Here is a 14,059-nt window from a genome sequence, read left to right on the forward strand (position 1 = left end):
GGGTGCTCATGATTTTGTCTCCTCTACATTGAGGAGACCAAGTGTAGACTAGACACCTGCACTCAGAGCCAACTTGAGTTTCCAGTTGCATACAACTTCAATTACCCTTTCCACTCCCACAGCGACCTGCGCATCCTTGGCATTCTTCACCGTCATTGGGAGGCGAAGCACAAACTGGGACAGTATCACCTTGTCCTTTGTGTGCTCAACAAACCAATACCATGAACAAGGAGTTTTCCAATTTCATATAAACCAACTTCCTTGGTGTTCCTTTCCCACCCAGTGTCTCTTCCTTTTGTAACCTTTTCTACCTGTACCCCTTATTACCTAGACCAGGGGACTTCAACCTGGGGTTCACCTTTTCTATGCCTTCTCACCCACCTGCTCAACATCCCTCATTTTTCTCGTTTTAGCTATCACTTCTCAGTCTGCTTCAGTCTTCCCCCTCAGTTCTAAATCTGGCCATCTTCCCTCTATACTCACAGTCCTGATGTAGGGTCTTGACTGAAATGATGACCACACCTTTGCCTTCACAGATGCTGCTTGATTCACAGAGTTCATCCTGAAGTTTCCTTTCTACTGCAGTTTTCACTCTTAGTTTTCCACTCAATTCTGCTTCTTAACCTTACCATACTATGCACACTTTATGGGCAGGAAAGGCAAGGATAAAGGGCAAGATAAGCCTGTCAGCAATAGTTTGTACAAATACAGTAAAAAACTTCGGTAACTTCTGACCCAACTATTCAGAAATCCTTAAGAATTAGCATCTGGCTCATCATGTGTTATTTGTCGTGTTTGCTTTCCACTCACCAGGATCCCATTTCTCATGCTCCCTTTAAATTTACCTGGCTCACTGGAAAATTATAAGCTGTGTAACTATCAAGAAAACTGAATTAAAAGTATGCTAGGGAATTAACAGAAATAACATCCAGTACTGTTGAAAATCCAATAAAATCTGAGCGTGCAGCATTATTGAAGTTTTATTACAGGGGTCGGCAACCTTTTTGCCTCCGTGGGCTGGATCGCGTATTAGTGAGCGGACGGTGGGCCAGATAAATGCCATAAAAAACTTGAAATATGGGAATTATCCATTTAAATACATCTAGTTATGTTTTGCCCCAAATTAATGAATAGCGCATGCTAGAAAATCATTCGTGCTTAACGTTGCCTATCCTCGTTTTATTACATGTTGGTAATCATATTTTGATTAATAAATCATCAAATCAATGCAGGTCATTGTCGTAGAGCACTACAGCACAGAAAGAGGCTGTCTGGCTCATCTAGTCTGTGCCAAACTATGATTCTCCCTAGTTCTGTCAACCCAGAGCTGGATTCCAGTCCTCCATACCCTGGCCCCCACCAATCCACGTACTTATCCAAACTTCTCTTAAATATTGCATTCTAGTTGTAGTTACACCCAAATCTCAGTGGAAGATGCCTGCTTGCATTTACCCTATCTATAATTTTGTGTACTTCTAGCAAATTGCCCCTCACTCTTCTACACTCCAGGGAATACAATCCTAACCTAATTAACCCTTCCCTACAACTCAGACCTTCAAGTCCTGGCAACATCCTTATATATTTTCTCTGTTCTCTTTCAATCTTATTGATGTCTTTCTCGTAGGTAGGTGACCAGAACTGCACACAATGCTCCAAATTAGGCCTCACCAATGTCTTCTACAGCTTCAATATAATATCTGGCTCCGGCTGACAGTACCCGGTATGGGCCCCTATCCAGGGTTATGGATTCCACTGCCTTGTGGGTATCTTCGGGAGAAGAGAAGGCTAAGGAGTAAACCCTACACAAATCTGGAGTGGAGCCCCTAAGGCGGTTGGATGACGTATCTCGTCAGCTCCCGGCAGCTCCTGCAGCCAAGCTGATACCAATGTACTGCTTCGCGTTCCTTTGGACCACATCCGCGACGCCGAGAGGGGGATCTTGATGTCTGGGCAGCCCAGGATCTCCATATTCATTGCCCAGGTCTGCGCCCCGCAGATGTCACTCCGATGCTGCTGCAAAGCGGCAAAACTAACCCAAACAGGTGCTGATTCGCCAGTCTGCCTGCTTCAATAGGTGCTTGGAGCTTAGATTTGCATCAAAAAGTAAGGTCGCTATCACTACACCAGGCAAACCACAGAAGAAAAAAAGAGCGAAGGAAAGCTGTGGTAGTGACAACCCAGCCACAGCCATCAGCCTTCATGTGAAGCAGCTGTGCCAAGGACTGCCGCTCAGGAATCGGCTTATTCAGCCTCAGCCATCACTGTTCCACACCCAATTGAGTCCTAAACCGGGCGCATCTATTGTCTACTTAGAGAGACGGAGCCATTATATAGCTATAATATCTAAGCTCCTCCATGCAGAACTCTGTCAAAATCCTTGTTAAAATCTATATAGACAGACCATCTCCACCGTCTTTCCTTCATTAACTTTCCTGGTAACCTCCTCAAAAGAAAAACTCTAAGAGACTAGTCACAACCTGCCACACACAAAGCCATGTTCACCATCCCTATTCAGTTGCTGTCAAAGTAAATACTTCTATACCCTACTCCTTAGAATACCTTTCAATAATTTGCACACTACTGATATGGGCCTCACCAGCCAATAGCTTTGCAGTTTATTCTTAGAACCTTTCTTGAACAGAATATTAACTATCTTCTAGCACCTCAACTATGGTTTTAAATACCACTGCCATTGACCCTACAACTTCTACCCTAGTCTCCCACAAGGTCCTAGGAGGCAGTTTGTCAATCCCTGGGGACTTTCCCCCCTAATTTACCTCAAGATGTCAGGCACCTCCTCTTTTCAAAACTGGATATTGTCCATGACCACACTACTGTTTTGCATTAGCTCCATAGATTGTATCCATCTCCACAGTAAATACAGATGGTTTTCAGCTTCCTACCCAACTTCCCAATAATCTCTCTTTAAGACCTTATCCCTTTTCCAATCCAGGTCATTCTACTAATATCTACTAGGACCTCTGGCTGTTCACTCACCAGCTTTAAAATGCTGCAGACTCGATTTGAGACAACCCTGATCCTAGCACTTTGGAGGCAATACTATCCTCATCCACACAATCTCCTGCCTGTTCAATGAATCCTTCACCACTACTGCTCACCTCCTCCTCCCCACCCCCACCTTCCCTTCTGAATTTCAGAAATTTCTTCAGCCATTTTGTTTCATCATTTTTCCTGCCTATCATCTTCAATTTGTTTTTTTAATCTTTTAGAATGACACTTATTTATGCTTAAGGTTCTGAATTAGGAGTTTCACAGATGTTTCGGTGGTTCCTATAGCGAGTGGGTGGTGTGGAAGTGAAAGCAAGAGTTGAAACTTGATATTCAAGTTATTTTCATACAAACAGTAAAAACAAACTATTTTTGTAGCTTCCAGAGAAAAGTAGGACAAGGGAGACAGATCAATACTAATGCATTGGCACAGGACGGGATATTCTGTGGTGCATTAATCAATGACAATTTAAATAAAGTTGATTGACCCAAAACACTCTAGCAGATCTCATGCTAGAGTTAGCTGGCTGACCATATTCTAGCCCCAGTCTCTGCCAGCATGGAGCGAATGTTTTCGGTGCCCAGTTTCCCGCACACGAGAGGCCAGAACAGGCTCTCTTCTGACACCGTGCCCAGAACAGGGCTGACAGGGCAATGCCACAGCATCTTGCAATCGATCCCACTTGTCAAACTGCCACTTTAATACATGTAAATCTCTTTATCTGGTGCTGAGTGTGAATATCGAAAAAATTAAATTCTAAAACAGCAAGAGAAAACATAAGATCGTGGTGCAACTGGTGGTGTTACTGCCAGACAGCTCCATTGATTCAGATCTGATTTTAGTCTGAACTAACGCACATACAATGCTGGAGGAACTCAGCAGGTCAGGCAGTATCTATGAATAAGAATAAACAGTTCACTATTTGGTCTAGGATTAATGACAGGAGTCAGTAGGAGAACAAAGGTGTGAAATGCAAATGAGAGTTGACGCAGAGAATAGAAACAATAGTTATTAAAGTGCAATTCCTCAGGCTTGGGTTGAAACAGTGGAGTCCATTTTGGGAACCTTTGTCTAGGTCACAGGAGTGGGGAATGAGGAATTCAAGTAATAGGCAACCGGGAAAGGAGACTGATCAGAAGTGTTCCTTTTGGCATTTACCTAATCTGTCACTGTTCTGATGAAGGTCCCTAAACTGAAATTTTGACCATTTCTCTTCCTAAGCTTGACTTGCTGAGTATTTCTAACATTTTATTTTCACCCAGTCTGTGTTTAGTTTTTTTTATACCGGGAAGATACCTAGGACACCAAATGCAATACATGATCTTGGATGGGTATATTGCTGCTTTACCTGGAGGGCCCATTGGATTCCTGGATGGAAGAGCTGAGATAAAAGGGAAGGTGTTACAGCTCCTCCAGTTGCAAGGAAAAGTGACATATAAAAGGACTGGTAGAGATAGAAAATTGAACCAAAACTGCTGAGGAAGGGAATATGCATCCAGCAGTAGCAAAACAATGAACAAGCTGGAATTTAAAGGACAATCCATTGAATGTGGAGGATGGTAGGATGGAAAGGGAGAAGGAGGAGTCTATCTTTGCTTTGCCTTGGAGAAGGGGATGAGAACAGCTATGCAGAAATGTAGAAAACAATGTTGAAAGATCAACCAACAATGGCACAGGGTAAGTTATTAACATGCAAGAACTTGACCAGGCAACACTCAGCTTCAGTCTCTTGTTACTTTCACTACTTCTCATTTTGGCTTGTGCTTTTGCTCTAAACTATTTCAATAAAGACCACACACATTTGAGGAAAAACATCTTCTGTGAGGATTCAATATAGAATTCCACATTTTCAAATTACCAACTCGTGCTTCAGAACTAAACAACTTTGATAAAAAGGCCTTTCACTTTAATTCAGTTTATTTTTTCCTCAGAGATTCCCTGAACTGTTGGCAATTCCCAGCATTCCCTGTTTTGCTTCCAATTTTCCAGCAACTACTCTACATCTCAGTTTAACTGCCGTCATTCATCTGGGAACAAAACAATTCCGACAACAGTGTTACACCCATCTCCACCCTAAAGCAGACATTCCCTTTGTTTTCTCCAATATAGACATTTCTTCCTTCACTTGTTTTGATGAAGCATCACTGACCTGGAAACATTAACCATTTTGTTCTCCAGAGACCCCTCCTGATCTTCTGACTATTCCCAGTGCTCTGTTTTGATTTTATTGGAAACTTTTTTTTTGCCACAGCAGCTAATTTCTCCCATTGCTTTCAACGTCCTTTTATACCTGTCCCAGATAAACTCAACAGGCAAATTTCCCAGCCTGAGGGCTGGGAAACCTGAGAGGTCTGTCTTACCTAGAGGCAATGCAAAAGTCATACAGCTGAGGAAATCTGCACTGCTGGGTAGTGGCTGCATCAGCTTGCAGCGACCAATCTCAAAGAGAAAGCAACCACAACAAGTAGCAGAAAAGGTTCCGTTTCGGGACTGGTAGAACCAAGCATCCAGCCAGCTTACTCTAAATGGAAACCAAACATACAAGTGAACAGCACTGAGAACAGGGCCTTTAGTCCACCATGTCCACACTGATCATGACACCAATCTAAACGATAAGAGGCATAGATCGAGTGGACAGCCACAGACTTTCTCCTATCAATGGCTGCTACAAGGGGGGATTGTTTGAAGGTGATTGAAGACATGTACAAGTACTGGAGGCATATCAGTGACAAGGTTTTCCTTTATACAGAGTGTCTTTCTGGTTTAAGATGGCACTGGTGAAACACATGACAACAGATATTTCACTGTGGACTGGAATAAATTGCTGCATAATATAAACAGTGTTATAATACACTGTGTTCAATAAAAAAAATCTAGAGTGAAGTATTTTACTCAGTAATCTTCCCCCATCCAAAAACATTTCCTCATGGACTGAAGTTCATTCCTATAACTGGGAGTCATCAAGTCAAAGTTATTTATATAGCACATTTAAAAACAACCCACGTTGACCAAAGTGCTGTACAGATCAGAGCAGAATAAACGAGAAACACAGACTTAATCAACAAGGCAAACAGCTTATAGGCACAAAAGAAACAACACAAGGGCCAAGGCACAAGCCAAAAATCAGCCACATCAGGAGGACTCGAACACTAGTGAATAAAAGTAAGTTTTGAGCCTGGATTTAAAACAGTTGATGGAGGAGGCAGATCTGATAGGGAGGGGATTGCTGTTCCACAGTCTAGGGGCTACAACAGCAAAAGCACGGTCACCCCCTGAGCTTAAGTTTAGATCGCGGGACAGCCAGAAGCCCCAAGTCAGCCGACCTGAGGGACCTGGAAGTAGAATAAGGGGTTAGAAGGTCTGTGATATAAGGGAGAGCCAGCCCATTTAGGGCTTTATAAACAAACAGGAGAATCTTAACATCAATTCGGAACCGTACTGGCAGCCAGTGGAGGGAGGCCAGGATAGGAGTAATATGGTCCCTCTTCCAGGCACCTGTCAGGAGCCTGGCTGCGGCATTCTGGACCATTTGCAGACAGGACAGGGACGACTGACTAATCCCGGTATACAGGGAGTTGTTCAAGTGGGAGGATATAAGGGCGTGGACGACTTTCTTGAGATCTTTGAAAGAGAGAAACTGCTTGATTTTGGCAATAGTACGAAGCCGGAAAGAACTGGCTTTTACTACTGCATTAACTTGCTTGTCAAACTTAAAGGTGGAATCAAATATCACACGAAGGGATTTAACATGGGGTTTGACAAGGGTAGGCAGATTACCAAGACTGTTGGTAATCACTTTGATGGAGACAGGGGGGCCAAATAGGACAACTTCAGACTTGCCTTCATTCAGCTGTAGGAAGTTTTGTGCCATCCAACACTTTATGTCCTCAAGGCAGTCCATGAGGCTGACTAGATTTGACTGGTCATTTGGTTTTAGGGGGAGATAAAGCTGTGTGTCAACAGCATAGCAGTCGAAAGAAATGTCGTATTTTTGAATGATTTGGCCGAGGACAGAGAGCAAGAGAGCGAGAAGGAAAGAAAACAATGGGACTTAGGATGAAACCTTGTGGGACTCCACAGGAGAGACTAGCTGGGGGAAAAGAAAATTTGCCTATGTTGATGGAGAAGCTTCTATTTTTGAGGTAGGATATAAACCAATTCAAGGCAGTGCCATCAACACCAACCCCATATTGGAGACAGTCTATTAAAATGGCATCATCCACAGTATCGAATGCTGCACTGAAGTCATGAAGAATTAGAATGGCAGAGTCACCTAAGCCGATAGAGAGGAGCAGGTCATTGTACACTTTCAGCAGGGCAGACTCTGTGCTATGATAAGCCTTAAAACCTGACTCAAATCTTTCCAAGATGTTGTTTTGGTCTAAGCAGGGCAGCAATTCACTGAGAGTAACCTTTTCGAGAACCTTTGACAGGAATGCAAGTTTAGAAATAGGTCAGTAGTTACTAGGTAAGGTAGAGTCTAAGTTGGGTTTCTTCAGGCGGGGCTGGACCATGGCACGCTTGAAGCAGGTTGGAACGGTACCAGTGGCCAGGGAGCTGTTGATAATAGAGGATGCTGGGACCGGCTATGTCAAAGACATCCTTCAGGAGGGCAGTGGGGACAATGTCAAGGGGACAGGTTGCAGGTTTCATAGTGGACACAATCTTTGTAAGGAAGGGAAGCATGATGGGTTGGAAGCAGTCCAGTTTAGATGAACAAACCAGTACGACAGCTGGTCATGGGTGAGGGGGTGGGGAATGTTCTTTCTAATGTCCTCAACTTTGCTAATGAAAAATTTTAAAAATTCTTTGCACTTAGCAGGGGACAAATCTAAGCTGATACTAGAGCCGGGACAAATTACAGAATTTATGGTACTGAATAAGACCTTGGGATTACGAGAGTTGTTAGAAATTACCTCAGAGAAGTATTTTGCTCTCGCAGCTTTAACTGATTCCTGATATTTGCGAAGATCGTTTCTCAAAATTTCAAAAGAAATTTGAAGCTTATCATACTTTCACTTTTGTTCGGCTATTCTACATTTCCTCCTCAGGGCTCTGGTGGTGTCATTACGCCAAGGCAAACCTTTAGGCTTAGACATTTTCAATTTCAGGGGAGCAAGAGTATTCAGAATAGAAGAGAAGTTCCTCAGCGCTGAGATGGGGAAGGAGAATCCTCAATAGTGCAAGTGTTGGGAGCAGCTATGAGAGCCTCAGAAGAGTTAATATAGCGGGAATAACTTACAGGAAGATGAGGTTTAATAGAGGAAAAAGGCAGAGATACCTCAAACATAACAGCGCTATGTTCTGACAAACAAGCATCAATTATTACCGTATTGCAGATCAGGAAACCAGATGACAAGACTAGGTCCGGTGTATGGCCTAGCTTGTGAGTGGGTCCAGTGATAAGCAGAGCAAGATTAAAAGACTCAACCAGATGCATAAAATCACTTACAAGAGGGTTAGTGTGACAGCAAACATGAATATTAAAATCACCAAGAATCAGAACTCGATCAAAGTTGGGCATAGTGTTTGAGAGGAAATCCAAAAAAGGAGCAATAAAATCTTTACGTATTTTTGGTGGACGATACACAAGAGCAATTAAGAGGGGACTGGCCAGGCCCACTTTAATTAATTGTGCTAAAAAATTTACAGCCATCTGGAGATATTTTGGGTTTGGTTTGTAAGGTCTGCCAAGGAAGCAAGTACAACCAGAGACTGGGATTGGCTTGCCAGACAGTCGGCAACAAGGCCGTGAACCAGAACACTTCAGTTGTACGGTCCATTGTGGTACAAAGCTGGTAGTAAAAAATCTGTAACATTGAAAATAAGATAGGGCCTTAATGGCCAACTGTCTTCCAGTGTTTCTCAGAGGGACCCCAAGACAGGAATGAAGAAAATAAACTTAGCTGATGTATCCAAAGGAGAGTGAGAGTGCCACAGAAATTTAAGGAAAGAATTCCTCAGAAGACCAGTGAGTGCAAGGCACTGCTGCCAATGGGGAGGTGGAGGGGGCTGGAAGATGCACAAAGGTCTGATGGAACACAATTCTTGGCAGCTGCAGAATTGCAAGCAGGAACATTTTTAACACATTCATGGAAAATCAGAAAGCTGAGCATGGATGGATCTGGACTAATGCATCAACAAACAGAGAGGTGGAATTTGGTCTGGTTTACAATGAGGGTAGTCTGTTAGGATGACACTGAACAATTCATTCATACTTTTAGTATCAGTCTGAAGAGTTCAGCAGAGGCAAAGTCTTACAGCACAGGAAGTCCTCTTCAGCCCATTAAGTCTATACTGACCATCTAGCAAACATTCATGCTCATCTTATTTTATTCCCTCATTCCAACTTCCCTCTTCCCCCTCCATTTCCTTTAGCTCTGCAAGTTCTCCTACACACCTACACACCAGAGACAATTACAGTAGCCATTTAATCCAACAACCCAGATGGCCGAAGAGGTCAAATGTAACTGGTTATGAGGTGGGTTACACCTCAACTCAAAGAAAACCAAAATCCTCGAGGGCATGTTTGCTGGAGCAGTTCAGGGAGCCTAAACTAGGTTCACAAGGGAATGGGAATCAGAGTAATAGGTCAGAGGATAAAGCAGTTAGTGGAACAACACATGCAATGTGTAGAGAGATTGTGAGGAAGGATTGGCATTGGAAAGGACACAGTTACAGTCAGTAGGGTTGAAATGTGTCCATTTTAAAGTGAGAAGTACCAGAAACAAGGGTGATGAATTTGGAGCATGAGGAAATTGTGGTCAACTATATTGTGATCAGTATATTATTGCAGTTGTAGTCAACTATATTGTGATCAATATGTTATGGATGTTGTGGTCATTACAGAGTCTTGACTATTACAAAGGCAGGACTGGAAGTCCAGGGTTTACATATTTCAAAAGGGACAGGGAGGGAGGCAAGAGGTGGGGGAGTGGTACTGGAAATCACAGCTGCAGAAAGGGAGGACACAGTGGAGGAATTGTCTGCTGACTCACTGTGGGTAGAAGTCAGAAACAGGAAGTGATCAATCATACTACTGGGAATATTGTACAGTCTTCCTGAGACAAACGAATATACCGAAGAGTAGAATGGGAGGCAGATTTTAGAATGATACAAAAATAACAGGGTTGTTATCACAGTTGACTTCAACTTCTCCAATGCTGATTGGCACCTCCTTAGTGCAAAAGATTTCACTGCGGTGGAATCTGTGGGGAGTGTCCAGGAAGGATTATTCATACATTATGTAGACAGGCTGACTGGAGGATAGGCCATACTGGATTTGGTACTGAACAAAGAAGCTGGTCAAGTGACTCATCTCTCAGTGGGTAAGCAGCTCATCGACAGTTGATCACAACTTTCCAACCTTTACCATACCCTTGGAGAGGGTCAGGAGCAGACAGCCTAGAGAAGTATTTAATTGGAGAGGAAGAATTCTGATAATATTAGGCAGGAACTTGAGAACATAAGTTAGGAATAGATGTAATGGAAATGCACAACAGAAATATGGAAGCTGTTTAGGGAGAACTGCATGGGGTCCTAGATAGGTTTGTCCCATTGACGCTGGGAAAAATGGTAGGATGACAGAACCATGACTGACAAGAGATAGGGAACATCTAATCAAAAGGAAGAAGGAAGCATACTCAATATTTAGAACGTAAGTAAGTTAGGAAGGAACTTAAAAAGGGACTTGAGAGAGATAGAATGGGACAAATGAAGGCTTTAGTGAGTAGGATTAAGGAAAATCCCAAAGGCATTCTACATTTGAGAGAAACAGGAGCATGAATCAAGTGAGGATAGGAACAAACAGGGATAAAAGTGGAAACAAGTGCCTAGAGTTGGAAGAGGTAGGTGAAGTTTTAAATGAATACTTTTCTTCAGTATTCACCAATGAATGGGACATTAACAAATGTGACAACAGGCTAATATCCCAAATATGTCAATGTTAAGAAAGAGGATATGCTGGAACTTTTGATAAACATTACAATACACAAGTCCCTGGACCCAGATAGGCTATACCTCTGATTCCTACGGCAAGCAAGGGAAGAGATTGCTGTAACTTTGATGATGATTTTTGTGTCCTCACTAGTCAGAGGAGTAGTACTAGAAGACTCAAGGCTGGCAAATGGTATTCCTTTGTTTAAGAAAAGTATTAACTAGGATCTGAGAATTGTAAGATTCACCAGTCTACGTCAGTGGTTGGCAAACTCTTGAAGCGGATTTGTAGAGACAGGATTTACAAGTATTTGGAGAAGCACAGGCTGATTAGGATTAGTCATCATGGCTTTGTGACAGGGAGGTTATCCCTCATCAGCCTGATTGAATTCTTCGAGTGGGTGTCAAGTGGATGAAGATAGAGCAATGGATGTTGTGTACATGGATTTTTGTGAGGTGCTTGACGAGGTTCCCCATGGTAGGCTCAAACAGAAACTCAGGAGGCATGGGACCCAGGCTACCTAGAATCAAAACAGGGCTTGCCCACAGAGGGCAGATAGTGGTAGTAGATGGTGCATATTCTGCCTGGAGGTCAGAGGCCAGTGGTGTTCCAGATCTGTTCTGGGACCCCTATTCTTTATGATTTTTATACATTACTTAGATGAGGAAGTGGAAGGAGGGTTAGTAAATTTGCAGATGACACAAAAGTTGGAGGTGCTGTGGATAGTTCAGAACAACTGGGCTGATAGCGTTCACTCTAGAAAAATGTGTGGTGACACACTTTGAAAGGTCAAACTTGAAGGCAGAGTACTGGATTAAAGGCAGTATTACTAGTATTGTGGATGAATCAGGGATCTAGGGGTCCAAGTCCACAGATCCTTCTCAAGATTTTAGGATGTTTAAAAAGACATATGGTGTCTTGGCTTTCATTAGTTGGAGGATTGAGTTCAAGAGCCGTGAGGCGATGTTGCAACTCTAAAAACTCTTGTTGGACCTCACTTGGAAGTATTGCATTGAGCTCTGGTTGCCTGATTATAGGAAGGACATGGAAGCTTTAGAGAGTGTAGAGGAGATTTACTAGAATGTTGCCTGATTTAGAGATCATGTCTTATGAGGATAAGTTAAGTGAGCTAAGGCTTTCCTCTTGGTAGGGAAGGAGGATGAGAAGCAACTTGATAGAGGTGTACACAAGACTCATTGATAGAGACAATAGCCTACACCTTCATCTGCGGGAAGAAATGCCTAATATGAGAGGCCTCAATTTTAAGGTGACTGAAGGGAAGGTGGGGCGGGGGTGGTGTTCAATTTTTTTTTAAATCACGTTGGGTAGTAGGTGTAAGGAATACACTGTCAGGGATCATGGTAGAGGCAAATGCATGAGAGATATTTAAGGAATTCTTAGACATATGAATAAAAGAGAAAGTGGAGGGCTATGTGGGAGGGAAAATTTCAATTGATCTTGGAGTAGGTTAAAATGTTTGCACAGCATTATGAACTGCAGGGCCTGCACTGTTCTATGATCTACAGTATTGTGCTAAAGTCTTAGGTACATCTATATGCACAGTATTGAATTTGTCAACAAGGAATGGAGAGCAAGTTTGTAAATCTGGCGGGAGCAAAGGATAAATGAAATGGTGACAGTGGAGTGCCATGGGGGGGGGGGGGTGTGGGACAGGTGGCAGATTTGGAGTGCCGAGGCAGGGGGCGGCACGATTGCAGACACACCCATCCCTGACACAACAGGCAAGGTCATTTGATTCCAAACAACTGGTTTATTGATCACTACAGAATGTCTCTCTGGGGCTTCCCGCTCCCTCCCCTCTCCCTTATCCTTCCCCCCCCAATCATGATTACTCTTTCCCTGCCCCCTTCCCATTGTCAGTCCTCAATAGAAACCACATCAGAATCAGGTTTATCACTCACATATGTCACGTTTTTTTTGCAGCAGTACAGTGTAATACATAAAATTACTACAGTACTGTGCAAAAGTCTTTGGATATGTGTGTGTGCATATATATACATATACACATACACACACACACATATATATATATATATATATATACACACACACACACAATTTTTTTAAAACAGGAAATTAACCTCCTGGTGGTGGAGAAGAAGAGGTAGACTTAAGCAGCACAAGAGATGTAGTAGAAGCAGACTGGGAGCTTATACTTGCAGTTAAGAGGACAGTTAATAATGGGGGGGGGGCTAAAATGGCAAGAACAGGGAACCTTAGATGACAATGAATTGACCAAGACTTGATCAGGGAGAAAAAGGGAATGATGGCAGACACAGGCAACTGGGATTGAGGAAGCCTTGAAGAACATATAGCATCTAGGTGAGATACAACTTGAAGAAATTAAAAAGGAAAGTGGGGGGGGTCACAGGGTATCAAGGGGTCATGAAAGATATTTTAATGACATTTAGACAGGCACATTAAGTGCTTTCAAAGAGGATTAGTCTATTTAGGTACAAAGATCAGTAATGACTGTTGAACAATTCTGACTCTTGACCTCTATTACATGACCTTCTTGGTGAATGCAGATGCAAAGTATTCATTTAGGACCTTGTCCGCAACTCCTGACAAGTTTATTACTCTAAGGGTAATAAAACTTAAGTGCGACAGGACCAGAATCTGCAGCAAGATCCAACCGAGGTTTGCATAATAATACCTCGAATTTGCTTTCTTCAATGGAGGAGTGAAATTAGATTACAGATGCTGATATTTGGAATTAACATGTCAATGATTAAACAGCATGCTTTTGCTTAAAATCACAGTGAGTGGCAGAAATTTGCAAGAGAGTTGTTAATTCATACCAGTATGGCACCTCTAGGCAAAACAACAATTATGGCTAGGCTTAGTTAAGAACTTGCAAACCACAGAACCAATAAACATTTTGCAGAACATCCCTACACAACCAACCAGAATCTTCCATCTAAAAACAGGTATTCCTTCATTTTTCAAACTGTTGAAGGCAGCTATTTTTTTTCCCCTTAAAGTGTACCTGAAGATCGCAGGCCACACAGTCATAAACTCCACCTTGCAGGCAGAGAGCCACGAGGCGGAGCTGTTTTAGATATTTTTGCCCCAATATTTTCCCCAAACGA

At 42.7% G+C, this 14,059-nt stretch overlaps 1 protein-coding gene across 1 annotated transcript in view; it reads right to left on the reverse strand.

Annotated features, from left to right (window-relative positions):
* Positions 1-14,059, reverse strand: part of cd9a (CD9 molecule a) — a 63,625-nt gene that overhangs the window by 48,980 nt on the left and 586 nt on the right. The gene's annotated exons all lie outside the window — the stretch shown is intronic.

This window comes from Mobula hypostoma, chromosome 20 (genome assembly GCF_963921235.1).
Source record: "Mobula hypostoma chromosome 20, sMobHyp1.1, whole genome shotgun sequence".
Classification (NCBI taxonomy): Eukaryota; Metazoa; Chordata; class Chondrichthyes; order Myliobatiformes; family Myliobatidae; genus Mobula; species Mobula hypostoma.